We start from the raw sequence: 27,476 nt of genomic DNA on the forward strand, positions 1-27,476 counted from the left end.
CATAGTTTCATGATTTCTTTCAGAATCTCTGATTTCCCTGTAATAACTGCCTTAATTCCCCTCCTATTCTCACAAAGCAAAAATTGCCTCATCTTTCCCTGAACTTCATTTGCTTCTGAAGTCCATTACCTCTCACCCTCTCCTTTGATGTTTAATACTACTGCATGAAGTTCTGTTCCTTTCCTGCTGGCTTGTACCTTTTGCATTCAAATAGAGCAACTCTTAAAATCTCTAGCATTTGTACTTACATACACCTCAGAGACTGAGCTCATTCTTCATTCTTCTTGATATGTCAACTGATTTTTATGGTTAGGAGGCGTAAGTTTTTATGTTTGAAGTTTTTCCTTCCTTGACACTGTCTTATCCTGATCTCTGTAACAGCTGCTTTGGATATATTTCATAGGAACCACTTCATAGTTTCTTCTATGTTTTGTACAGATTTTTTTTGGTCTTTTTTGCTCTTAAAATTGTAGTCTGTAAACACAGTGTCAGCTACCAACTCCTCTTTTGATGCTATGCCTCTACTCCATTATTTCAATACTACTAAATTCTTTTCAAACTGGCCAATATTTCTGATACAGTAAATCATCTGCCATCAGTCTAAGCTCAATGTTGTCAAATTAGGGTTTTCGTGACCCACCTCCACAAACTTATCCAGACAGATCCTTCCTCAATCACCACCACTTACAACACACGCCCATGAGCTGTCTTCAACTCAGACAGTTTTTTATGTCATTAAATACAGATAAACTCTTGCAGAATCTTTCTGCATAATACTGCTTATATATCATCTTTTAAAATGCACTTAATTAGTAACCTTCTGCAAACTCTCCTGGTCTCAAATCTTTTTCTCTGGCTTGGACAGGCAAAGCACTGTGTGCTGTATGCTATATGAGGAGCAGCTGAGGGAGCTGGGATTGTTCAGTCTGGAGAAGAGGCGGCTCAGGGGAGACCTCATTGCTCTCTATAACTTCCTGAAGGGAGGCTGTGATGAAAAAAGGTCTGGTCTCTTCTCCCAGGCAAATAGTAGGACCCGAGGTAATGGCCAGAAGTTGTACCAGAGGAGGTTTAGGTTGAACATTAGGAGAAACTTCTTCTCTCAAAGGGTGGTCAGGCACTGGAATGGCTGCCCAGGGAGTTGGGGGAGTCGCCGTCCCTGGTAGTGTTCAAGAGGCGCCTGGATGAGGAGCTATGAGAGATGGTTTAGTGCTTGTGGCACTGGGAATGGGAGGGTGGTTGGACTAGATGATCTTGCAGGTCATTTCCAACCTTGCGATTCTATGATTCTATGATTCTGTAGCAAAGACTATTCTTCCAGTGCGTTACTCTAACTGTGTGACTTTGCTCCCTGCATCCCTCCATTCCCTTCCTTAGTATATCAAGTGCTCTCATTATCATTCTTCCTCACTACTCAACAGCCAACTTACAATTAGCCTTCAAGTTACTTCTTATTAGCCCCTTTTTAAGTTTACAGTCAAGCACTTCTTTGCTTCCTCCCATTACACTTCATACTTTGGAAGAACTCTTTGCAACACCTGCAAAGTCACTCAGTGCATTATCCTCCTTCAAATCCTTTCTTAAATTTCATTTGCTATGGTAGTTACAAAGAAATTGACAGAATATAGGCTGCTTGGGAAAACTGAGACAACTGCCTATCTTTGTGGCTGATTTTTTTCATCATTTCTTTGCAATTCTCCATCTGTCTTTGCCTTTTATGTTATACTCATGATTACTTATGAGTAACTCCCACTGGGAGACCAACAGACTTCTTGCTTTGTTTGTTCACAGAGGTCTCTTGTTGATGACTGTGGCTTTTCAATACTATAGCAATCAACAGTGCTGAAGGGCATAGAGTGCTCAGCACATTGGGAATCTAACAAGAATTGTTTAACAGAACTTGGGGACTCAGGAATAAAATCTCTGCTGCCCCATGATGCTTACTGAGCAGTTTTACAGGGCTGAAAGAAATCAGGAATGCTAGCTTAATTATTTAAGCTGAAAACATAATTTTGTTACAATATGGAGCACTTCATTACAAATACCTAAACATATTCCTGAATAAAACAACTGCATGTTTTGCTTTACTATTTAAATCAGTGTTCTGAGATATCAAAGATACTAATTAATATTAAAAGGTCTTCTTTAATTATTGTTCTGAAATAAATAATTTGTCAGAATGATAAAAATTGCATGCAAATATCATTGTCTCAACTATACGTACTATGCTGTATAATATCAGTTATTTTTAAGATATCATACTTGATATTATAGAATATTGCTATGATTATTATAATAGACTACCATCTACTATGTATACATATATATACACATCATACATCAAGTATTTAAGAGAGCCCATTTGTACTGAGGAAATGCTACTCTGTATATGTTCATATGTTCTATTTGAAAGAAGCATTTCTTCTCCTTCTGTGGAGGTCTATGAGGCAGATGATACTCAAGGTGCCATTTGCCTTTCAGGAACTAACTACACACACACAGCTGGAGGGAGCATTACTTTCATGTTCTCTCAGGACTTTGGTCACAACAGCAACAAAGACTTCATCCAAGATAACACACAGAACTTCCAAATACGTTCCCCCACTTGCAGAATTATTTACTTCAAATTGCTACTGCTTTCAAACTAGCATGACCTACAGTATATAAATCCATATAAAGTCCACAATACTGGTGGAAAAACCATTCTTCCATTCTCTTCAACTGATTCTTTGGTCACATTTTTGTCCTCGAGTCTACAGCCCAATTCTACTACAGCACTGAACTTCTTTGTGCATAGCAAAAAATCTGACTGATAAAATCTCTTCCTGTATCTTCACTACTGCTGGTCTCACTGTGAGTGCTTCCTTTAAGCTGCTTCTGACCTCTGGATTGATTTTCCTATCCATCATTAGTTTCCTCCATAGCAAAGTTTTCTGGTCCTCATTCATCACCCTAACAACTTACATTACTGCATAAACAAAGAAAGCCCTTATACTCAACCGAGTAGCAATTCCCTTTTGAGCTGCTTCACTTTCAAGCCAGACCCTTCTGATTCTCTTATCCATACACCCACAAAAATGCATGGAGCACCACAGGAATCAACTGAATTATATGTTTTGGTGAAAAAAAAAGAAAACGCCAAATAACCACCAGTGCAAGCAGACATTCAAGTACTCTGCCTGCACACAGCAACATGTTCACAGCTGCCAGCTCTGTAAGAATGCAGTTCAAGCCAACAAATGTTTCCAGTTGACTGAAATGCTTTCACTACAAGCAGTTCACCACACAAACAAAAAACAAAATGCAGGGATCTTATTGGGGTTATTCCAGAAAGGGCTGTGTGGAAGGGGGCTGCCGAGTGAGGACAGGAGCAGGGGAACTGGGGGCAATAGGTAGCAGATGGGGCCCTCAGCTCAGGGGCACAACCCCTTAGCCTCTGAACAACCATAGGGGGCCAGACTGAGAGCAAGCACGGTGTGGCCACGGGCCTGGGCCTCTGGTCAAGGCCCTGGTGCTGGTCCCTGGTATTGCAAGAAGATGGCAGAACAGGGGCAGCTGAAGCTCAGGCAAGGGCCAGGTTCTACAAGAAGCCCCCAGATAAAAGCCCTTGAAAAGGCTTTATACAGCTGTCATACAAATCTGATCCCAAGCTATGTAGCCTAATCATTTCTGAATTGGGAACACCTGGAGCCAGCTCCAGAGAGGGAAGCCTCCTGGTGCACTCAGGATCTTGACATCTGCTGCAAGAAGGAAAGAGGAATTTTCCATGAAGAGTGATGAGAGAGATTTTCCACGAAGAGCAGTGAGGTGAAAGGGAAAAAGAAGAGGAAGGAAAAAGGAAAAAAGATGCAATAGAAAGAGATACACAAAAATGACATGAGGTTTGGTCTAAGTAATGAGAAAAAAAGCAATGGAAACTGTGAAATTGAAAGGCTACCAAAAGTGTCAATGGCATCAGCAGAATGGTGAGAAAGGAAGGGAATTGTGAGCAGGGGGATGTGAACACTGTGAGGCAGGTGCAATAAAATGGGTGGAATGAGTATTAGGGGAGACTCACTGCCAGCCTGGACTGAAAGCAAACAGAGGGCTTAAAATGGGGTGGTGGCTGAAGTTGAGGAGAGGAGCAAGGGCTTAAGGCAACAGACCTGCCTGTCATGCATTTTATTTTGTGCTGTTTCTAGGGAATGGAATGGTGAATATCTCTGCCTATGAAATCCTCTCTACATCCCAGAGAGCAGCGTGTCAGAAAGGAGAGACGAGGCATGCAGCTGAGCTGCTTCCAGCTTCTCTGTCAGCCTGGGCCCCAAGAGCCAAACCTGTACATTCAGCCTCTGCCTAGTCTAGCCTACAAGCTGCTGGGGAAGGGGAAATGGCTTAGCTCTTCTTCATCACGAGCTGCTCTCCTCCCCACTGCACTGATGGAGGAACTGAGGGTGCGCTCGCCCATAACAGCTCACTGATCCTTGCTAGCTCTGTATGTCACACTACACATTTGAATGAAGAAAATGTCAGCATGTTCCCTGATACTCAGCATGAGAAGAATTTGGCTGCATGCAAACGACAGGAAAAAACCAAGATGGGAGGCCAGTATTTAATTTTCATCCTCATGTCAAACATATTTGCCAGTCAGTACCACCTAGCGTTTTCAAATGCAGGTCAGCTTACATCAGTAGCTTGTCAGTAAGGAAGCAAAAGTGACATGAAATAAACAGAACGCCTCCTACTTTCCTGACACCAACAGCCTGCGTTGTCAGTGACGATCATCCTCTGCTGCAACCACCAGCACACAGCCTGCACTCATCTTTGCCAGAACATGGCTTTTAACTTTGTCATCTCCACTTGTTTACAGTGCTCTGAATCAACAGCTGCTCTACCACACAACACACACCATTCGTCTGACCTGAGCAAAGAGAAAATAAACATATAAATACAAACTGCAAAAGTGCCTCTTTTTAGCTTTTTGTCAACTATATTCCTTCAAATAAAGTATGAAGCAGATATATTTTCAGGTTCTTGTAGGCAGGAACTGCCCTGCAGTAATATCCACTCCCAGGTCCAAGAGCAATCATGTTTTTAATTTTCCACAATCTCCTTAGAAATGATCTCTGAGAAATTACTAACTGCAAACATACTGCTCTAAATATACATCATATTTTGCAGAGAGTAGAGCATAGTAATTAATGGAAATAGAAAACTCTCAGTTGTCTGTGAGAATTTAGTGTGAAATAAATTAAATCTGTAAATTTCACTGTTGTGAGAGAAAAAACTAACCTAAACTCTTTTCAATTATTATTTTTTTTTTAAACTTGACCTTCTTTTCAGCTAAAGGCAGATGCCATCAACATATTGAGAACACGGTATTTCCACAGTGGAAACTGAATGAACAGACTGTTATCTAAAAATTTGTAGCAATAGATAATGGGATAGTAGGCAACACTTCTTCACAAACATTGCACATGATATGGACTGCAAACCATGAAGGACCTCAAACATTACACTGACTACAAAAGCTGTTTTGCATGTTTTAAGAGAAATATCAATTTTAATAAAAGCAATAGGCAGTCGCCTTTGAGGCAAGAAAAGCCTAATTTCATGTCCAAAAGAAAAATGTTGCCATGTAAGGGATATACTGAGGAAACACTGTTTTGGAATAGGTAAATACTAATTGTGTAAATAACAAGTGAAGAAAACCTTTGAAAAGGTGTCTTTTGTTTCTGATTGTTTTGGTCAAATGACTCATGGCTGTTTATGTCATTTTAGCTGTAGAAATCAAAACAAAAATACAATCAAAGTGATAAATTACATACATATTGTCACACGTACATCTTATATACTGAAAAGTAAATGTTCTCCAACTTTTTTAATGCACAAAAACTTCACCTAACAATCTGACAGATGGGAAGAAACCTATACAATTTAATGCTTATTAAGTTTCTAGTCACTGGCTGGCAAAGAGATGGCTGTAGGACTGTAATCATCTCCCACTACCTCTGTAGACAATCATGTTGTCTCTCTACAATGGAGACAGTCCTATGAAAATTAAATAAACCTTCAAAAAAGCTCTTTTAATAACTGAGGTTTACAAAGAAAGTAACACGAGCTTCTTGGCTAATATGCGGAATATGTTCCATTCAAACTGTAATACAATTTAAGACTAAATACCATTCCTGATGGGATATATCAGCTAAAAGACAGTAAAATGGAAAAAAAAAAAAAAAAAAAAAAAAAAAAGCCGTGCAATTTTGCCTTCTTTTAGCTGTGAAGCTAAATAACTGAAAATTAATTGTTCTGTCCTTACAGTTTATAGACTTCCATTTCCTTTTTTGTTTTGTTTTTGTTTTTTGCTTTTACAGTTGAATTAGCAAGCAATAGATACTATTTTTTTTTTTCCTGCAGAAAAAGTACATATTTCAAAGAAAAGGAAGCTCTTATGAACAGCTTAATGGACATCTACAGGAACCCTCTTTAGCATCTGTAAAGATAAGTGGCAGTGTTAATAAAAGGTACAAACTGCGTCAAACTCCTCAATAAAAACAAGCCTTTTAGCTATCCCAGGTGCAATTTTTAACTTCCCACCAGCTACGTACATCCGCTTAATTGCATACATGGAGTCAGAGTTACAATTTCTAAGGTTTACATCAAACGATGGACTCCTTGCTGTACACAAAGCCTTTACTTACAACAGCAGCATAAACTAAGGAAACTAACAAATAACTGAACTGGGATCACATCCTGAAATACAATTTTAAATATACCATCTGGCACTTAAGATTTGACTAAAGTTTATCGATGCAGCCCAACTGTTCAGTAACAGCATCATCATGTAGAAGGATTCACCAAATTTGACATATAAAGTATTAATCTGTTCAAGCACAATGTCCTAGAATAAGAGAACTGCAGGCATACAGCTTTAAAACTAAAGAACAGAATTCATCCATTACAGTATGAAATATAAGTGTATTTAATGATCTTTAAAGTGGAAAAAACCCAAACAACTAAGTCTTAAATTCTTAAGAGTGCAACTGGCCATGTTCCATTTCTTTACCCTGTTTTCAAATGTATTTTCCGCTATAAAAGCTTTTGTACCTATCAGGATAAGTAACGTCCTAAGATAACCTAACAATAAAAATGGACAGGAATGTTCTGAGCAATTCAATTATGAACTTACCAAAGTATTTTCAGACTACTGATTTGTTATCACCTCTTAGAAAGCTAGCAATCTTTTGTTATAAGAGCATAGAGTTTGCTAGATGTCTCTTAATGGAGAAGTGTTCATCTCATTTTCTAACATAAAACTGCTGCTCTGCTGCAAAACACAAATTAGTGACATTTAAATGACCTATGCAAGCTTATAAACCATGGTCAGAGTTTGAAAAATCACTTTTTACCTACGGGTTCCAATTATGCCTTAAGGGTATAGGCAGTTTCTATTAACATCAGCAGTACTGCACTGTGTCCAAGTGTGAGAAACTTGTTTTTAGTAATTAGTTATGTTCATCACTGGAAAGACATCTGCTGTTGTCTAGGGCAACAAGGTAGACTCCACACCTCAAGACTGCCTCCACCAAACAGGAAAGAAAGGTAATTGTGGGCAACTCCCTTCTGAGAGGAACAGAGGGTCCTGTATGTCAGAACAAGGTGCTGGCAGGCACCCTCAACCTGCTGCACCTCATGATGAATATACTAGGCGGCAAGTTGGTGGGGCTCATCACCAGGGCTTCAAAATAGATTTGATGGGGGAAAGGCATGCACTGCTGAAGAGCAGAGAAGAGTAAGGGAGCACTTGTTTTTAGGAAGCAATGGGGGAAAACCTCAGATTTTTCCCAGAAGTTGGGAGGGCTCCTCCAAGAAGGTAATGTGCCTCTATATGCACCTCTATACCAATGAACACACAGCATGGGAGGAGGAATTGGAAACTGTGGTGCAATCGAAAAACTATGAACTTATTGCTATCATGGAAACATGGTGGGATGACTCACATAACTAGAATACCATCATTAATGTTTGTGAGCTTTTTAGAAGGCATAGATGAGGTAGGAGAAGTGGGGAGGTTGCCTTCTATGTTAAGAAGTGGATATACTGCAAAGAGCTGTTCCTGAGAAACAGTCATGATATGCTGAGATATTGTGAAATTTGGGACCAGACCAGTAAAGGTATTCTGGTGACTGGGGTCTGCTACAGGCTGCCTGATCAATGGAAGCCTGTTGATAAGATCTTCTTGCTTCAGTTGCAAGAGGTGTCCCATTTGTAAGCCCTCATTCTAATGGGGGATTACAACTGCTCAGATATCCGCTGGGAAAACAATATGGTGAGGGCAAACAGCCCAGGAAACTCCTGGAGTGAATTTATATCATCTTCCTAATTCACGTATTGGACAGACCCACCAGAGGTGAGGCACTGCTGGACCAGGTGCTTGCCAACACAGAAAAGATCATAAAAGATGTCAAGATTGGAAGCAGGCTGGGCTGCAGTGCTCATGTCCGAGCTGAGTTTATGATCTCAAGGAATACACGCCAAGCAAAGAGTGGAATCAAGTCCCTGAATCAAGTTCAGGAGAGTAAATTTCAGGCTGTTTAAGGAATTGTTGGATGACATGCCCTGGGAAACTGTTGGTAGGGACAAAGTAATGGAACAGAGCTGGCAGCTCTTTAAGGATGCCTTTCTGAGAACACAAGAGCTCCCCATCCCTCAAAATAAGAAACCAGGCAGAGGAGGCAGGAAACCAGCATAGCTGAGCAAGGACCTGCTGGTCAGGCTGAGGGAAAAAAGAGAAAAAGTAAAAGCAGTGACAGTGGAGATGAGTGGCCTGGGAAGAATGTAAGAATGCTGTCCAGATACACAGGTATGGAGTCAGGAAAGCCAAGGCGCAGATGGAACTGAACTTGGTGAAAAATGTGAAAAACAAGAAAAGATTCTGTAGATAAATTGGGCAGAAGAGACGGGCAAAGGAGAGTGTACCCTCTCCTTTTTCAGCATCTCCTCTGTCTCCATTTCTAGTTCTTTACTGATGCATGTGTATTCTGGAAGATAGTACGGCATTTTAATTGGCATGTTTTCAGTAAAATAATATGTATAATGTGTATTGCACAGCAGGGCAGAAAGGATTTGAGTTGTCTTTCTGTGCTGCCTCAGTACTGGATTCTGGGGTCAAACATCTTCAGAGAGAAAAAGACTGTGATTCCTCCTTGTGCTTTGCCTCCCAAGCTGAGAGAGCTTGCATGGTGCCCCACTTTCCCAGGGAAGTCTTTCCCCAAAGGGTTTCCCCAGCCAGAAGCAACTAGTCAGGGTAGAGTGACCTTAGCTGATAGGAGAAGTGTAAGACACTGGGACCCAACAGCTCTGGGGTAAATAGGAAACCCCTGAGAAGGTGGGGCACTTGTTCACATTAAGGATCAGATCTGCAGGCAGCACTCAGTGGTTACAAAATCAGGGACAACCAGGGTGACCGTATGCACTTTGCTACGCCTTACAAGCAAAGCTGAAAGAGCTAGCTCCACAAGAACACAAAGAGAAGGCTTTTCAAAGCCTTTTATCTCATTCATTTTACTTTAATGTATTTCACCTGCAGTTTTTCCTATTCAGTGTGATACTTGCTTCAGTTTATTGATTTGTGTCCTAATGAAGCCTATCTTTTAAATCCTTTCTGGGTCTTTTGAGTATGCTGTTAGATAGGAAGAAGATAAAGTTCTATTACCTCAGTTTTCCAAACAAACATAAACTCATCATCTATATTACACATACGCTACAAAAACACTCTGACTTCTCAATCCATCTTTTAGATACCACAGAATGTTCCTACAAGGTAGGAAAAGTACCTATACCATTAACTGTGAAATAATATTTGATAAATCTCCGTAGATGCACATCAATATAAATAGCTCGTACACTGCTCTATGGTAACCTTTGCCTTTCAACCAAAACAACTTCCTTGATTTTTCCTGTAAAAATTCCAACTCCTACCATTCTTATGCAAAAAATCAAACCAAAAATCTTGTAGAATCTCCAATTTCTGTGGTTCCCTATCTGCTGCCCACTTCAGTCTACAAATCCTGCAACAACAGATGCCATGTACTCCATACACGACTTCAGTCATGTTCTCCACACCTTTCACAGCTTCCCTTCAGCCATGACATCATGCTTTTTCCTGCCAATCAATCCTGCACTGGTACTTATCATCAGACCAATGGCATGGACACAGAAGACACTCAAGACTGGAGTTTTGCTGGAAACTGCTGACAGGAGAAAGGACTCCAGCTCCATGTTAATGCTCAACTGGATGAGCAGAAGAGAGGAGTTGTTCCAGGTGCTCCCTGTAAGCGTCACTGTAATTCTCCTACTACTCAGTCTATTCAAATTATTTAAAAGACTATTAAATGACATTTCACTATACATATGCAGCTGCAAGAAAGAAGAATGAGCCCAATCCTGGACTGCTTCAGCATTTGATAATGCCACTGGTGGCAGAGGACACCTGCAGCACTCCATTTAAAGCTCCTCCCAAGCACATTCAGTACCAAAGGGATGTAAAACAGAAGGATGTGGATGCCACCAGGAAGGATCAAGGGCTTAGTGCTACCTTTATTTTGTGGTGTTTTTTTTTTTCCTCAACACTCATCTCTAGAAGTTGTATAAATGGTTATAAAAATGTGAGAAAATCTTGTGCAAATGACCAGGGCTTGATTTTATTACTTCAACTCATTTTTAAGTTCTAGTCTTTATTAATACAAAGATCTAGATCCAGTGTCCTTATTTTGCTCCCTAACTTCTAATCTCATCTAATTTTCTTCTTAGAGTTGGAAAGGAAGGCATTTGATGTTAAATTCAACTCAGGCTTTTGTGTTTTTTTTTTCAACACATGCTGTTTGGAAGAATCCTAACTCCCTGTTATCAAAACATCTTTCTTTCAAGGGACTTCTCTTTACCAGGAAAAGTAATAAAAGAAATTTATTTATTAAAATTATTAGTTGGTCAGAACGTAAATAAATTGCATTAAAATTGCTCAAGTATATTTCTGAAATACTGGAACTAGGCTCTAATTCCTGTATGCAGTTACATTCGCAGGAGAATTTACAGAGTAATACTATTTATTAATAATTATTGGTATAATTCCCTTAATTATGACGATCAAGGAAGATTTAGAACACTAATTTGAAAGAGGTAACAATCATCTGGGCCCTAATCCAGGAAAGCACTCAAAAGTGCTAATTTTGACCACAAAAATAATGACCTGGATTTGAACAGGACTGACATGCCTAAGTTAAGATAATCTTGGCTTTGTTAAGCCTGTAGTGGGAAAATCAAGTAGAAGTATTACAAGAGTAATCCATGAAATCCTGCCAGAATTTTTCCTCAATATTATACTATTATCAAACATTCTCTAAGGGCTGCTTTCTTCTAGAAGATTACCGAGTAAAAGTGAGAACTCATATAGGACCTGATTTTGGGGGAAAAAAAAATCTATTGCAGAATCAAGTACTTTTAAAACCCATATATGGAACAAATATAGACAGTGAAAAAATCTGTATCTGCTATGGATGGCCAGGTCTGAAGTGTTTGACCTGAACCTTCACTCTGAACCTGGTCTTCCATATCTGAATTTGAAATACATTTTCTTCTTTATTTTATCTTCAGTAAGATGAAAGGGACTGAAGCTGGATGCAGGCAGAATGCCTTCCAGAAAGATTATAGAATCTGGATGGATTATTTATTTATTTAATCCAAAAACACAGGCAAGGTGTCTGGATGCTCAGCTGTAATTTGCAGAACAAAAAAAAAGAAATGCAGGAGCACACTTCAATGCTCATCTGTGTGACGTTTGTCATTGGAGCTCATCATAGTAGTTATGGATAAAAAGCTTTCTTGGAAGGGATTCTGCCTGCATCCAGCTCCAGTCCCCTTTACCTCACCTAAAGGGGAGAAGCTCCCTCCTATGGCTGGGAACTAATCACATCTTGTCTAGACTCTCAAAAGCTATCTACCTGTCTGCTTAAAACAAGCAGTGTCTTTGGAATACCATATGGAAACATGTTCTGTTTTGACCAAAGACTTTCTCCAGCTCACAGAAATAAAAAACTAAAATGAAGTAGAACAATTAGGATATTCAGCCTCAAATGCAGATAAAGCTTTGTGGAAGCATGTATATCCCTCTATTTTCTTCCACTGATTATCAAAACAGTGGCATTCAATGAAGAGTTTCTTTGAATTTCTTAAACAGCTTTTAGCTGCAGCAGAATAAATTCTGAACAACTCAAATAAATTTGATTTTCAGCAGTTTTTGAGAATCTGAATCATTTCTTTCCTTTTTGTTCTACATCTGATCGTGTTCTCTTTTTACTTTCCTGTATTATTTCTGCCATTTCAGACCACTTTAAAAATCTTTATTGATATTTAAAGCATTTCATTTTAGATATAGTGAGTCCAGTAAATTCATCATCAGGCATTTGAAAATGAAAACTCTGCCTACAACATTTATCTATCACTTGCACCATGCTACCTAGAGATTTCTCCTTCTAAATGAATTCAACACAGTGAGGAATGAAATGAGAGGATGATTATCACATTTCAAATACTCTGTCCACATTCCAGACACATTTATATTGTAATCAACCAAATTCTCAATATAGATTCTCACCTCTAATCTTCTCTCCCCGAACTGCCAGTGAACATTACATTCTACTCCAGTGCACATATCATTCATAGAGACACCCATTTCTCTTCTCCCTACCCAATGTACATTTATACACAACACATTTTAGTTAATCTTGAAGAGTACCGTCATGCTGAGATTATTATCACGGAATATCTATGGGTCATGCAGATACATACATAAATACTTTTAAACTTTCATATTAATCAAATCATTCCACCTTCTCCTGCCCGCTGTTCATCCAAAAGAGCATGCAAGAGAGTGACAACAAAATAGTATCATACTGAGGCCTCGAGAAACTCAGAAAAGATGGAAGGGCATGAAATTTCGACTGTATTAAATACAACTCAGTACAGAAAAGATGACTGCAAGTATAATTAACTACACTAAAACAAATTATATTGGAGTTACTGAAAAGACTACGTACTGCTGATGGAACTTAATGGATTGCCAGACTCTGACAGAAGGTTACTTATAAAGGTTTCAGAAACCAAAGCTAAGAATAAGCAAAAAAAAAACAAAAAAACCCACAAACCCACAACACCACTGAAGAATATTTCATTAATTATACACATACACCCAACCTTGTGCAAACACTTCCTGGAGAAGAACAGGGTGACAGTCTAGATTATAAGGTTTAACTCTGTGTCATGCAGGGCAAGATTGTGCAGACACTCAGCTAGCTCCAGGACTAGAAGGAGTAGAGATGAGTACAGCTGCATACCCATCAGTCTTTCTGACACGTGCACTGGTGGCACAGACACACCAGACCTCTCTAATGTGCCATGGCATCGCACAGGTTGGCTCATGCAACAGAATCTAGAAAGGAACAGATCAGGAAAGCAAGAAATGAGGACAGAATGGATGTTATGAAAGACAGTGTGGCAGCAATTAGATCAAACGTAGTATTTTCAGTATTACATGACTATAAGGATATTACATGCCACATTCCAGTTAAGTCCTGGTTTGAGATGAGATCTGGATGAAACCTCCTCTTGCTTCTATTCGTTCTTCTTATCCTCTCTACTCTCAGTCTGTATCAGTTCCCTTTCAAATGAATTCTGAGAAGAAGCTGTGCTGTGTGTAATGAGATGCATTATAAAAGGAAAGGAAATAAAGGCTGATTGAGAATGCACACAACTGAATATCAGGATTTAGGGGTGATGGCACTCGACCTGCAGGCATCAAGAGCTTAGCTTCATCTACTCTGATCTCCAATTCAACAGCAGCACACTGGGGTCTGAACAAAAAACTGTTTGGATGTTCTTAATGAACACCTCTGCCTTCAGTAATTTTCAAGCTTATGCCCTGAAACAAAAATAGGCACATGTTTTTTTCTCCTCTCTCAGGGAATAATCATTGAATGTTCTCTGGAATTTTATTAACCTCTTTATATATGCTACACTCTGGTGACAAATTTCATAAATAAGTAAAGTATGTATCCTTTTATTAATTTTAAATTACTTATACTAAAAAATTATTATTAAAAATTATTGAAGTATTAAAAATTATTATTTTTTAAATAACTTGAAAAGGTACGTGAAGCTTTATACACATATACACTTCTATTAACCATATTGTAGATTTCTAGTTGGCAGAAGGAATAGTTATTTATTTTTTCTTTTCTGGTATTCTTTGTTCCATCTAGTTTGATGCACAAGGCCACTCAAGGTTTTATAAAAGCGAGGTTTATGAACTGATGTTATGCTTTGCTTGTTTTTAAAAATTATTTACTGTACCAAATCCTTTTGTCATGATACAGTAAATATATTGATATTAATGGAGATACAAACATAAATAACTAGCTCTTGGAACAACAGCAATAGTTACGTGTTTAAATGCGACTGTGAATCCATACTGTAATCTGTTGTTTTTCTTTAATGGTCTTCTGGAGCATATTTCACTGAGCACTACTGCATAATGTCTAATGAAATTATTCAAAGACCAATGGAAAAGTTTTCTGAAGCTGCAAGTCAGTCTATAGTTAGAGGGGGAAAAAAAAAGGAAAAAAGGGCTCACTGCTAATAAGTCTGAAGATAAAATCTGAAGCACAACACAGGTAGCTGTATTAAGCACTTAATATCCCACTTGTTCTCTTCGTAGAGGCATCTTGTACTTGGCAAATTCAATAATTACATTACTTGAAAATGAAAATATGAATGGCGAAATGAAAAAAAATAGCTTTTCTGGAACCAACAGGTGTAATAAAAAATGATCTCCTACGTCTCTCGCATTCCTTAACCAAAATAATTTCAGCCACATATACTTTCTGACATCTCTTCTGGGCAGGAGATTGCACCTGCTGTGCTTAGCCTGAGGGCATGTACATATATTGATTGCTGCCAAGGAGAATATATAACAGCTTTCCACTCCATAGGACACTGATTTGGATTTTTCTCTTTCTGCTGAACTATAGGTATTGTGAAACTTGTAAGAACTTAATTATCTTCAAGACTTGCATACTTTTTTTCCCTGTACTGCAGAACCTAGATGAGCAGTTCAACTTAACACAAGGGATTGGCAGACGGACAGTGATGGCCTAATTCTTATTTCCTTAGGAAACAAGTTAAAATATCATAACAAATTAAAGCTACATAACATTAATGGTGCAGGCAACACAAGCTCTATGAAAATTTTAGCAGCTCATTACATATATCAATATAGGTAACACAAATACCTGGCTTAAAATGATTAAAAAATATAAAAGATGTAGGTTTTTCTAGAATGTACATTTTGAAATTTATACATAATTTTCACATGATAGATTTTATATATAAACCATATATGCATACATAACTATACATAAAGTATGAAATAAAACTCCCAGAAGAAAGCATTTTAATTGTACTGATGCATATAAATTTCAATTCCAAGCCTTTCGTCTAAATAGAAACCAATGTAAATGAGTGATTAGATATTTCTGATCCTTTTGTGAGCTTCTGGTGCTTGCATGCCTGTGGGACTCAGGGGACTGAATAAAAACTGCGTGCTGTTCCTACCACAGCTACATCTGGACGCAACAGACAGACCAGAGAAGATCAGTAGCTCACAAGCCAGCCACAAGGCCTGTGTTATTCATTACTCTTGTAATGAGTCTCTTTGTGGGCTTCACCACTTTCTTAAATTCTGTCAGGAACATAAACAAGCTTTAGTTTTACTCTGGAAAGAGAACACCAAATGGGATTTCTGTCGTACCCAGCCTAATGTAAGGATGTTGTCGCTTTCATGCATTCCCTAAGGGTGTATTGCTTTGGATTTGAATCGCAAGTCTCTGAGTACTTCTGCTTAAAATCCAGAGTTGCTTAAAGATTTTCCTCCTGTACTGACTTGACTGATTACTCATTTCTTAGTTAAATCCCTGAGGAATAACTGGTCCAGGTTTTGGCCTGAGCGCTTTGGACAGACAGCTCTCCGTGTCTGCTTCACTTGGCTTCCAGTCAGAGAAAACCTCTCTGAAAAACCTCTCTGACACAATCCTCCTCCCTGCATCTCTCAAGAGGAATTTCCACGTTCCCTGGGCCAGCCCCATTCTAAAAGGCATCATTCAGAGTGGAGCAATACTGCTGGCAATGTGCTGCTTGTTTTACTTGTAAAGTCACTCACTGTGTGATTGCTCCTGTCACAATTTCCCACATGTCGTTTGGCTATTACATGCAAATCCGTTTCTTGAAATGCACATACAAAGCTAAATTAAAGTCTCCTGTCAAAACAGAGGTTGTGATAAAGACGATGCTCATAGAACCAACACCAATTTTACACTCCCAAGCTACAAAAACATCTCTTTAAAAAGTGTATTCTATTGTTCTATAAAGCAGAAAGGGAAATTGGCTTAGAAATATATAGGTTGCTTCTCACACCTTAAATATAATTCTCCAAACAATTTTTGCGAGATGTTAGCAGTAGCAAAGTAAATCAGAGCAAGCTGATGCAGTTCAGTAACATTCTCTTAATAACACATCAAAGCACCTTAACCTGATTTATTTTTTTTTAAAAAGTAAGCCTGCAATCTCAGTAGCATATCTTCTATTCTTCAAGGACTTCTCTACACAAGAAGTGTTTTGGCCAATACTTCTTGGTTGAATTTCACTACGGAAACTGATAAAAGGAATTTAATGAGCATGGAAGCTAAACCGTGCTCCAGGCAAAAATACACATACATATATGCAGCACATACATATCACATGGGCACAGCCACAAAATGGCAGCACAGCTCAACACCCTAAGCAATAGGCAGTCTTCAACTGTAGACCACAGCTTTCATGTATGTTTAAACTTCAAAATATTTTTGAATGACCAATAAAGCTGAATCTCCTTAACCAAAATAGAATGAAACATACACCAGTTTTCCAGTCTATATTCTCTATTTGATTTGAAATTTAGGATTAAATCCTTTATCAACTCAAACAAGTATTGTGGCTGCAGAAGAGCATTTTCATTTAGAAAAGTATTTTCATTAAGTTCTGTCACAAAACAGAAGGTAGAACATTTTTACGGTGCAATATTACTTACGGCAATCTGTTTCCATTTGTCCTTTTTCATATGCTGACCTGGTAGAGAAACGGTCTAAAGAGTGGGCCTGTCATCACTCCAATCATTTTTACACAAGAAGTTTGCTCACTGATTATAGGGTTACTATGTTGGTAGTTTTTGCTAGGAGGCTGCTAGGAACCCATAAAAACTCAAGGAAGCAGACATGGTGAAGAAGCTTCTACCTTCTGCCCAAAGCAGGGAGGTTGAAACTAGATCACATATAAGGACCCTTCCAACCAAAGCAATTCTATGATTCCAGCTTTTCTGCCTTCTCAAGCAAGCCTTAGAGAAAAAGAGAACAGCTGCTAGCTAGAAAGACAAGAAAGATCCTGGCTAAAATCCTATCTCTAATACGGGGTTAATGGCCATCACATTTTGGTGAAACTAATTACTCCAGAAGAAAGGAGATAGCAAGAGAATACAAAATGAGCTAAGAAAGATGGTGGATTATGGAAAGGAAAAGAATGATGAAAGAAAAAACCCCAGAAGGATAAAGAGAAAAGAAACACTTGTACCATCTACATCAGTTTGCATGTAACATCCATAAACAAATTGTCTTGCAACACTTCCTATTTTAAATATCTATTAGGACAGTTTTAGAAATAAATTTAATTTTCAAAATGAAGTTGTCCCTAGCAAAAGTAAGTGGCCCCTGCATGTCACTGCCCCTCATGCCAACACTAACAACATTTATGTGGATAAGCAGGGCTACTTCACAACTAAACAGATGAGCTGTCTTCAGCTCTCCAGAAATGCTCTACAGTTACAGTTCTTGTTGATAATAGACTCGGTCTATTAAAAGCATTAGAAGATCCAGCTAACACAAGTCTCATCTACAGACGCACAAACCACCGTTCTGATCCCTTAACTAACAGTGGACTTGACTGTTGCCTAAACAGACTTGCCTCTTTTCCCATCCGCTGTCAGCACAGTTCCCCTCACCCTGAGAATGGCACAGAGCAAACAGCAGATGGCCTCTCTCCTGGTGGTATCCAGAAGCAAACCCATAACACTATTTTTCAAATGAATTAGATTTTTCTGAGCTACTGCAGCAGCAGCACAGTGATTCCTAATCTAATTTGCATAGTAACCACTGAAATCTTAATATTGTTTTGCCACTGACTGTTTTCATATTTGTGATTCTCTTTACTTAAAGGGAAATGCTAAGGGTTCTGAGAAATTTTCAAAGGTTGGGACAGTAACCACCACATACAGCACATTAGCCAAATCCTTAACAAGAGATTACTGAGAATCTCTGAAGCTTATACTGGGCAGATGAAAATAAATCACACATAAGCATCACACAACTGTATGCACTAGAATTACTAAAGCAGGTATCGCCCAGAAGAGACCAAGACAACAAAAATATTCCTTGCTTATGTTTATGTGTTATTATACATGTGTACACAAGTGTAGGTAAAGAGATGCAGAAAGGTACTTAGATGCTTACATTATTATGATTGAGAATTAACAGAGCACACATAAGAACAGCTGTCATAGTATACTGAGTGGGGACAATGAATCATTTATAATGCATGTTTGGATCAAGTTTTTAACCAGTTTCTAAGACATATAATTCTGTTCTACAAATGAAGAGCTACAGTTTATTTCAGGGACTTGCAAATGCATGCTGTCAATGCAGGTACTTTGTTTCCTCCAAGGTACTGCCTTTTGTGACCCAGCCTAGAAAACATTTCTCTGCACAGAAATGTGCATGCTTGACCCTCTGTACTTACTGCTGCTTTGACAACAACTCTATCCAGTAGAAAAAGGGCAAGATATGTTATGTGGAGTATTGAAATGTTTACTGAATGTGTCAATGGATGGCACAGTCACTGCAAATTCCCAAGTTTCAACAGACATTTCTGTGCATACTGCTACCTTAAGAGTGGTTAAAAAACCTGTTAGTTTTATTAAAAAAAAAAAAAAAAAAAAAAAAAACACAATTAACTACTCTGTTGGAAAAGCTGGTGTGTATCCAAAGCAGTTCATAGATGAAGATTTTTCATGAAGACGATAGTGCTACACACTTATACAAGGGCTGCTCTGAAAGTAAAGCCTACTATTTTATTATGTTGTCCCACAACACCAGAGGCAGATGTTGGTGGTATGGCAGTAGAGGTTGAACCTTCCCACCAATATTCCATTATATTTTGTTGCCATGCAACAGACAGCAGCAGAGGCAGTCTGACAAAAGTGAGTCTGACATGGAGGTGCATATGAAGCAAAGGTATGTAACTACACTCCTCCATGTGGAAAAAAACTGCATCCATTGACATTCATCAGTGCTCGCTAAACATTTCTGGAGACCAAACTGTGGACATTAACATAACAGTTAACAGAGGCAGTGGGTGTTGTGTTTCAGTAAAGACACCATCATAGCAGCTGTGAAACAGTGGGTCATCTCTGCTGTGGAAGATTTTTTATTTATTTATTTTTTAATGAGAACCATATGCAGACTCATTCATCACTAGCATAAATACATAGTTAATAGTGGTGGCTATGTCGAAAAACAGCATTTTGTTGCTAAGAATCTGTTCTACCAACAGTGTTATCATGCTCTGTATTTGTTATGGTTTCCATGGAAAAAAAACACGGAGCATAACTTTTGGATTGATCCATGCATTTTGTCAATTGCACTAGAAAGTATTCTCTTTTAAAGGCTGCTAAGCGAGGAGTTGTAGGCCATTCCAACAATGCAATTCTTGGGTAAGAATGTGGAGCAGCAGGAGCTGAGGCAGTTGTGTAATTCATCTCTCTTGAGAGGAGTAAGACACGATTGCACTCTCTGTACTGGCTGGCACAAACTCTTTAACAACAATCTACTATGTGGAAAACAGACTGGCCTTTGTGCTTTGTTTATGCCTTTACAAGAGCATAGCTCTTCACATACTTCAGTAATTTCAAAATAATGTCAACTATATAAAAGGCAGCTGCACAGTTATAGAAATTAATGTAGAATGCATCCTGTGTAGGCCTTCCTAAGAAAATGTTGATTTGAACTGCTTCTACTTACTCAAACATATTCAAACTGAATTCTGAAAGACTGTCAAGAAGAATTTAGCGTGAAAAAAACAATTACATCCACACACAGATCCAACTCTTCGGTACTTTCTGGGCACTACACTGCTTAGTTTTAAAAGAAAGTGATCATTCTGCATCACAGAAATACAGTTATGTGGAAAGTATTACTTCGAGTGTTTGGATATTCTATCAGCTTATAACATCCTTCAAAGAGCTTTGTTGGGTGAGATTCTACAGCTGATGCAGTAATTAACAACGCACAGCAGGCCCTCATTGCTCCTGCTGAATACTCACTGAACAACAGACTTGCCGCCCAGCTTTCCCCTTTGAACAGATGAGGGCCATCCTGCCCTCATCACAGAGCCACCTCTCCCCATCAACCCAAAGCCAAGGTGCTCAGCAGGCAGCTCACCCTGCCTGCAGTAGCCAGACAGCAAGCCGCTGCCATGGCTCAGCATAGCACCACACCTCTCCCAGCCTGAGCCCTGCACAAAACCCTGGCAGGTCCTACAGGAGGCTGTCTCATCCCATCAGCTCACTGCAATGTGCAGGCTGCCACAATGGTGCATTGTGGCTGCGCTGCTCTGCTGCAACCTCTCTGTCATCCTGCATGACAGGCCGTGTCAGAAGATGGCCATCTGAGCTGCAAGCTGACCATGTGGCCTCCTTCTTCTGCAAGCTTAGCAAAAGCCCTGCAGGAGCCTGGTGTCTTACTCCCAGCTTTCTTCCCTGGGGTAAAATAGTGGGTGGGACTTGCAGACTACAACACTGCACCTGGTCTGCCAGCTTACTGCACTGGCCCTGGACAGAGTCACAAGCTGAGGGACCAGGAGGCTGGTGTCCTGTGCCTGTTTCTGCCATGGCAGTAAGGTGCAGGATCCTTCATTTCCTTCTCCTCCTCCTCCATAAGGCTTTCATCCTTCATTTTGCTCCTTTTTCAGCCAAAGAATAAAAGCAATTCATCTCTGCTGATGGCAGTTACAAATTAGAAACAGCAGGAAATGGTGGCCATTTTGAATGAAGACAAAAAGCATCAGGTGTATCCAGCTGCTCCTGGGATCACAAGCTCATTCGTACAGAACAATAAGCAGGGGCATGATTGTGTTTTAATAGGAGAATAACAGCATGCACCATGCCAATTTATGGAGTTCTTAGTAAGGAAAGTATGATATGTACATGGAGCAATTGAACACGAGCAACAGTGCAACAATGGTAGCAAAACCTTCCTCAAACAGAGAAGTTGCATGAGTGAAATTTAACAGACCTTATCTCAAATAGAAAATGGGTTTCAGCAATGGAAGATGTGTGCCACAAACCCCCATCTCATGGAAACAGAGGTAGAATAAGCTGCATTTGTAAGCACAGAGAGCAGAACTACTATAAAAGTCTGTTTATTACGTGGGATCTACCTGAGTTTGTCATTGTACCAAAATTAACTGAAGCAGTATGTGAAATAGAAATGCAAGGAGGCATTTCACATACTCAAAAAAGCAATGTGTAAGAAGAATTAGTATTATTTGTGTATATAGCAGATTCTCTAGCCTCAGTACTATACAGATGTCCAACAAAAATGTCTGTCAATATATCAAGGACACGAAGATTTCAGACTCCCCAAAGGATTACAGTTAGAGATAAGTATCTTCAGGTTTCAATACAGCACAATTCTGAGCTGATGCTCCCCTTGTACAGCGGCAGAAAATTAATAACCATATAGAAGGTAAAGATGCCAAAGTTAAAAGTGTCAGCGCCAGGGAACTTTAAGTCAGGGAAGTGTTGCCATTAGGAGCCATGAATTCCTCTGGTCCCATTCTACATGAAAGAGGATTTCACAGAAGAGTTTTCACTTAGTGCTTAAAAATTATATTAAAATGTCTCTTGCTTATATTCCTACTTGAACAATAGCCTTAGGAATATTACATCAACTTAATGCAATCTTTAAGTGATCTAAAGGAGCAAAAAAACTAATTGCCTACCCCAGTGAAAATCAAACTCCTACTTGCGGACAAGACAGGTTAGAAATGACCGTGCTCTGCTCAGTTGCTACAGCTACTTAAGTTGTCCATCTTAGAAGACTAGCTAAGAGTAAGAGACACATAATGTTGCCTACTACAGAGTAACATGATTTTAAGGGCAGCCCAAGGTTTGAATGTAGTCATCACTGAGCTCTCAGCTTCCTCCCACCCAGAAATATGTACATACGGAGATGTCAGGAAGGGATTTACCCTTCTCCTGATCAGCAGGTGCCACCTGACACTTTAAAACATATTTTGTAGAGCTTAATAGGTCATTTCTGAATAATCAATAAGTACAGATCAGATCCTATGCCTCTATATTACACACACAAGTTCATTTGGTGTGGCTCTTACAGAGGGTCCAATCTCAGAAGTACAGATTACTCTAACCTCCTTTCTACAAAATATACATAGTAAATATCAATTCAAATCAGAGAAGTCTTTGAATCAAAAAACTTTGCAGGTATATCTGATAAAAAAAAATGCTGTATATCAATGTAGCTGACAATAATTTATCACGTTGAGGTCAGAAACACTGCTTTCTGAATTAACTGTGTTCTTACCACCTACTTCACAATTCTGGGATTACTATTTTTGTTAATAAGAAGCTCCTAACTTTTATTTCATTACTTAAACATGGTAATAACTTAGAGAACTGAAAGTCACCAACCTCCAGCAAGGTGGACTCCGGTTCAGAGCAGATCCAGAGGCAGTATCTAGGATTGAATAAAAACAGAGTTCAGTCTGGTTGCTGAACACTCAATTTTGCAATTACAGATGATGTTTGAATTGCATACTGTCATACTGTGATCTTACAATCAGCTTTTTACAGATGTTTCTTGCAATTTGTAAACATGTGGGTTTCAGTTACCCACTGTCCTGAACAGATCTAAGACATATTAATAAAATCCTAGTAACATTAAGCTTAAAAAGCAGAGAGATCTTGTGTGGTTTTGTCTTTTCCTTATTGCTTGATAGACAAGCTATAAGATCATCTCTGAAAAATAAATTTAAATGTTTATTATTTTCTGTCATTAATACCTTAACAAATAAACTAGATCCTAAACTTATCTTCTGCAGTAAATTACACTGCCGTGCCTGATAACATTCTCAGTTACACAATTACTCCTTTCTAGAATATTTCACTCTTCCCTTTTCAGTACGCCACCTGATCCCTCCCTATTCTCATTTCCACCCAGTATATTTTGCCATATCCACCCAAAATGATTCAAAAATCTTTACTCAATTTCTACTTTGATTTCTTTTTTCCAAACCTCTAATTCACAGCTGCAGATACCCTGTACCTACTTTTATATCTGCTTTTCTTTTTTTAGCAGCTTGGCTGTAAGAATCACAATATGTTTGGATCAGTGGATCCAAGATAACTACACAACACTAGCACTAAATGCAATCTTGCAAATGTTTCCAAAATCCAGGACAATCCAAGTACATAATATAATGCAGAGTACTCACTTCAGAAGTGGGCTACATAAACTAACACATTTACCACTCACTCCTATGCTTGTATTTCCTTTTAAAACAGTAGCTCATCCACAATATATGAAAGCTTTCTAAGTTATGCTGATAGCTAAATGGGCAATGATTTAGGAAGGTAAATGTGAGGTAAGAAATCTTTTAGATATGTAAGGTCTAATTGCTAATTCAATTGATGACAAATGAACCAAGCACTCAGGCTTCAAAGCAGTATTTGTCTGAAGCCTATGCTACTTTATAGGTAGCTTAGTCCAAGTGCTGTCAATACACTTTCTATTGTGCTCAGATTTACTGCAACACAAAATCAGATCTGTCTTCAGTGGTTTTAGGACTCTTTACAAGACTGGAAATGTAATAATGTCTCTCTGGGCTTCATTAAGTGGTACAGTTCCAGTTTCTTTCCCCACGTGCATGTCTACGTAAACCAATGCAACACTTCTGTGGCCCTGGCAACATTCTCATTAAAGAGCCTGTTATCTCTAAAAGTTTAATTTCACAAGTGTTCCACTATGCTGAGAGAAGAACAATGACTATTATTCCAGGCTTATCCCTTCTCTCACTTGTATACAATAAGTAAGTGTACTCTTCATATGCAATATGATGATGACATGGAGAGACTATCAGAATATTCCATCTATAAACAACATTCCTATTATTTTTCCTTTCTTGTAGACTATTCTTGAGAGACTGTGGACAAAAATAATTTAAACTAATCCTACATAAACACATGCACAAAATTTTGTAACTAAATTTTAGTCCCCATTCACTGAGTACTTGCTGAGTACATACTTGCATGTTCATAATTCTTAGCAACTCTGAAAACTGATTTCCAAGTGACACGTTTACACTGAATAGGAAATTCCTGAGGTAACAAATTATATAGTATATCATCAAGATAATACAATATATTCTGATCTTCTAACACTTAACAGGAAGGTTTATAAGTTTGCTTCATAATTTATTATCTAGGGTGGAAAATAAACTGAAGTACTGAAAGAAGAGCCTCAAGGTTCTGAACAGCTTTAGAAAATTATATACACTTAAAGAATGCCAACTGAGGTCCCGCAGTTTACAACATATTTTTAGTAATAAGGGGATGAAAGCTATTACCTACCACATTCAGTGAAACATGCTAACATTACTCACAGAATCACAGTCACAGAACACTGAAGAAATCAACAGGCATTAATTTCATCTTTAAGAAGGCAACACTTGTTAAGAAGTAAATGGTGATAAATGTTACACTTTCTTTCCCTTTTATAGGAAATTATGCATATTACCAATTCACCATTTGAGAGTATTTCACCTCTGTAAGTTTTAACTAACAGTGTTCTATAGAAAAGCCTATCAAGCCCGTAGGCAGCCATTCAAAGAAAAGACAGACTATGGATATTAGGAAACTAGAAATGCATTTTCCAAGTGTGAAATGTAGGAGGACAGCAGAAAAAAAAAAAAAAAAAAAAAAAATATATATATATATATATATATAAGCCATAGAAATATGTAATTCACATAACAGAATATCTAGAGTGTTACAGTTATTAAAGGAAAATATGCAATATCCAAGAATAGTGTGGGAAACTACCAATTAAGTGCTTGTTCTTACAAGTGTAGAACCGAATATAAAATTTTCTTGCTTACATGGCTAGCAGAGGACTACAATTTTTAAGCTAGTTTGGTGAAGAATGCAGGGTGAGAAAAGGGGTTTACGTAGCTCAGTGCATTGACTTGGAATAAAGGCAACAACTGGACGCTTATGAATGGAATATAGGAACTCGGATGAACGACTGTTCCTCTGTTCTACTCTGTAGGACTTAAATGTGAAAGAAAAAAAATGCATCAGTAAAACCAAACAGATTCAGAGAACTCTGAAAGTAGAAGAACTCTGTAGGTCCATAGCCCACAAATGAAAGGGAAGCAGGCACAAAAACTTCATTATTTTTTTTCCCCTTTCTTATGCCCTAGAATTTGTTGACAATTATTTAAAAAAGTCAATCCTTACAACAAACTAGAGCTGCTAACAGTTTGAATGTGCCTACAAAATACCTAGGTCTGCAGTGGCACAGATGTCCTGTTCCTGCTCCCTGACAGCAGCTCACATCACTCACAGGACGTGCTGCTTGGTTCTTCCCTGCTCACCACAGGCACAGAGGAAGGACGGATGTGCTCCAGAAGTAGTCACTCATGGTGACAAAACAAGCTGTCTTCCTCAGAAGACTGCTGGAACCTCTATATTGTCCAGGTGGCCAAGAAGGCCAATGGCATCCTGGCCCACATCAGAAATCGTGGGGCCAGCAGGACTATAAAAATGATTGTTCCCTTCCACATGGCACTGGTGAGACCACACACTGAGTACTGGGTTGCTCAAGTATGTGCAGAGAAGAGCAAAGAAGGATGTATGAGGAACTGCTGACGGAAGTGGGACTATCTAGGCTGGAGAAGAGGAGGCTGAGGTGAGACCTTATTGTTTTCTTCAGCTACATGGAAAGAAGCTGCAGGAAGGAAGGTGTCAGCCTCTTTTCTCAAGTGATCAAGATCTTAAGTTGTGACAGGGGACATTTAGAATTGGGTAACAGGAAACATTTATTCATAGAGAAAGTTGTCAAGCATTGGAACAAGTTGCTCACAAAGGTAGGCAGTTCCCCTGGAAATATTCAGGAGACGCGCAAACGGACTCAGTATCTCAGGTTGGTAGTTGGACTTGATCATCTTGAAAGTTTTTTCCCAGCTTAAATGTTTCTAATATTTTTTCTTCTTTTCTTTTTTTTCCTTTCAGTTTTATAGCATTTTGCCTGTTCAGTGGTTGGTGAAAGATAGTGAAGTAATTTGCTTGAATCTCCATACATCTAAATTAATGAAAAAGCACATCAAATTTTACATAATCTTTGCAGATCTAAATTCACTTCTTCAGTCTAAATAACAGCATGAGGTAAGAGAGAAGTGCAACTAAGACAGATTACTGCTGAACTCAGTAATGCCTAAGCCATGATTAGCTCTTGAAAAAGCCACTTCCAGTCTTCACTCATCAGTAGGACCAATCAGTTCAGCATAAGGCATTTGATGTGCATAGTCACTATAAATTAACCTCCACGAAAAAAAAAAAAGCTTTTCTGTAATACTTATTACTCTTTTGATGACTCCGTTGCAGAGGATGCTATATGAGAAGCACATCATCCAAAACATCAAACAAAACACAAAGGAGATTAACTTTACCAAAATAAAAGATAATTTATTATTTGTCTTTGAAAGATACCTGTGTATCTGTTATCTACTAAAGTCAATCGGAAAGTAATGCTTCTACTTATTCCCATGGAAACTACACCAGATATAAAGTGCTCAATAACACTATTTGATAAAGCAAATTCTCAGCTACAGAACATTATTTTTCCACATAGTTACTATCATTAGCTATGCATTTTCACATGTCCAAGAGATATTGCAAAGCACAAAGACAGATAAAGCTGTAATCTACCTAGGGCTATACTGTGCTCAGGGCTGAGTAATCCCTCTGCACACTGCCCTAGCAAGGCTGCATCTCAAGTCCTGTGTTCAGTTTTGGGCCCCTCACTACAAGAAAGACAATGAGGCCCTGAAGGATGTTCAGAGAAGTGCAATGAAACTGGTGAGGGGTATGGAGAACAAGTCTTACGAGGAGCAGCTGAGGGAACTGGGATTGTTAACCATGAGGACACTCAGGGAATAAGTTATTGCTCTCTACAACTGCCTGAAAGGAGGTTGTGGTCAGCCTCTTCTCCCACATAACTAGCAATAAG

The 27,476-nt window shown here is 38.7% G+C and overlaps 1 protein-coding gene across 1 annotated transcript in view; it reads right to left on the reverse strand.

The window, feature by feature from the left end:
- Positions 1 to 27,476, reverse strand: part of CNTN1 (contactin 1) — a 237,724-nt gene that overhangs the window by 142,705 nt on the left and 67,543 nt on the right. The window contains exon 3 of the mRNA XM_052668980.1: positions 22,880 to 22,925. The gene's annotated coding sequence lies outside the window, so the exon portion shown is untranslated. The remainder of the gene's footprint in view (positions 1 to 22,879; positions 22,926 to 27,476) is intronic.

The sequence above is a fragment of the Tympanuchus pallidicinctus genome, unplaced genomic scaffold (genome assembly GCF_026119805.1).
Source record: "Tympanuchus pallidicinctus isolate F22 unplaced genomic scaffold, pur_lepc_1.0 scaffold8, whole genome shotgun sequence".
In the NCBI taxonomy this organism is placed as follows: Eukaryota; Metazoa; Chordata; class Aves; order Galliformes; family Phasianidae; genus Tympanuchus; species Tympanuchus pallidicinctus.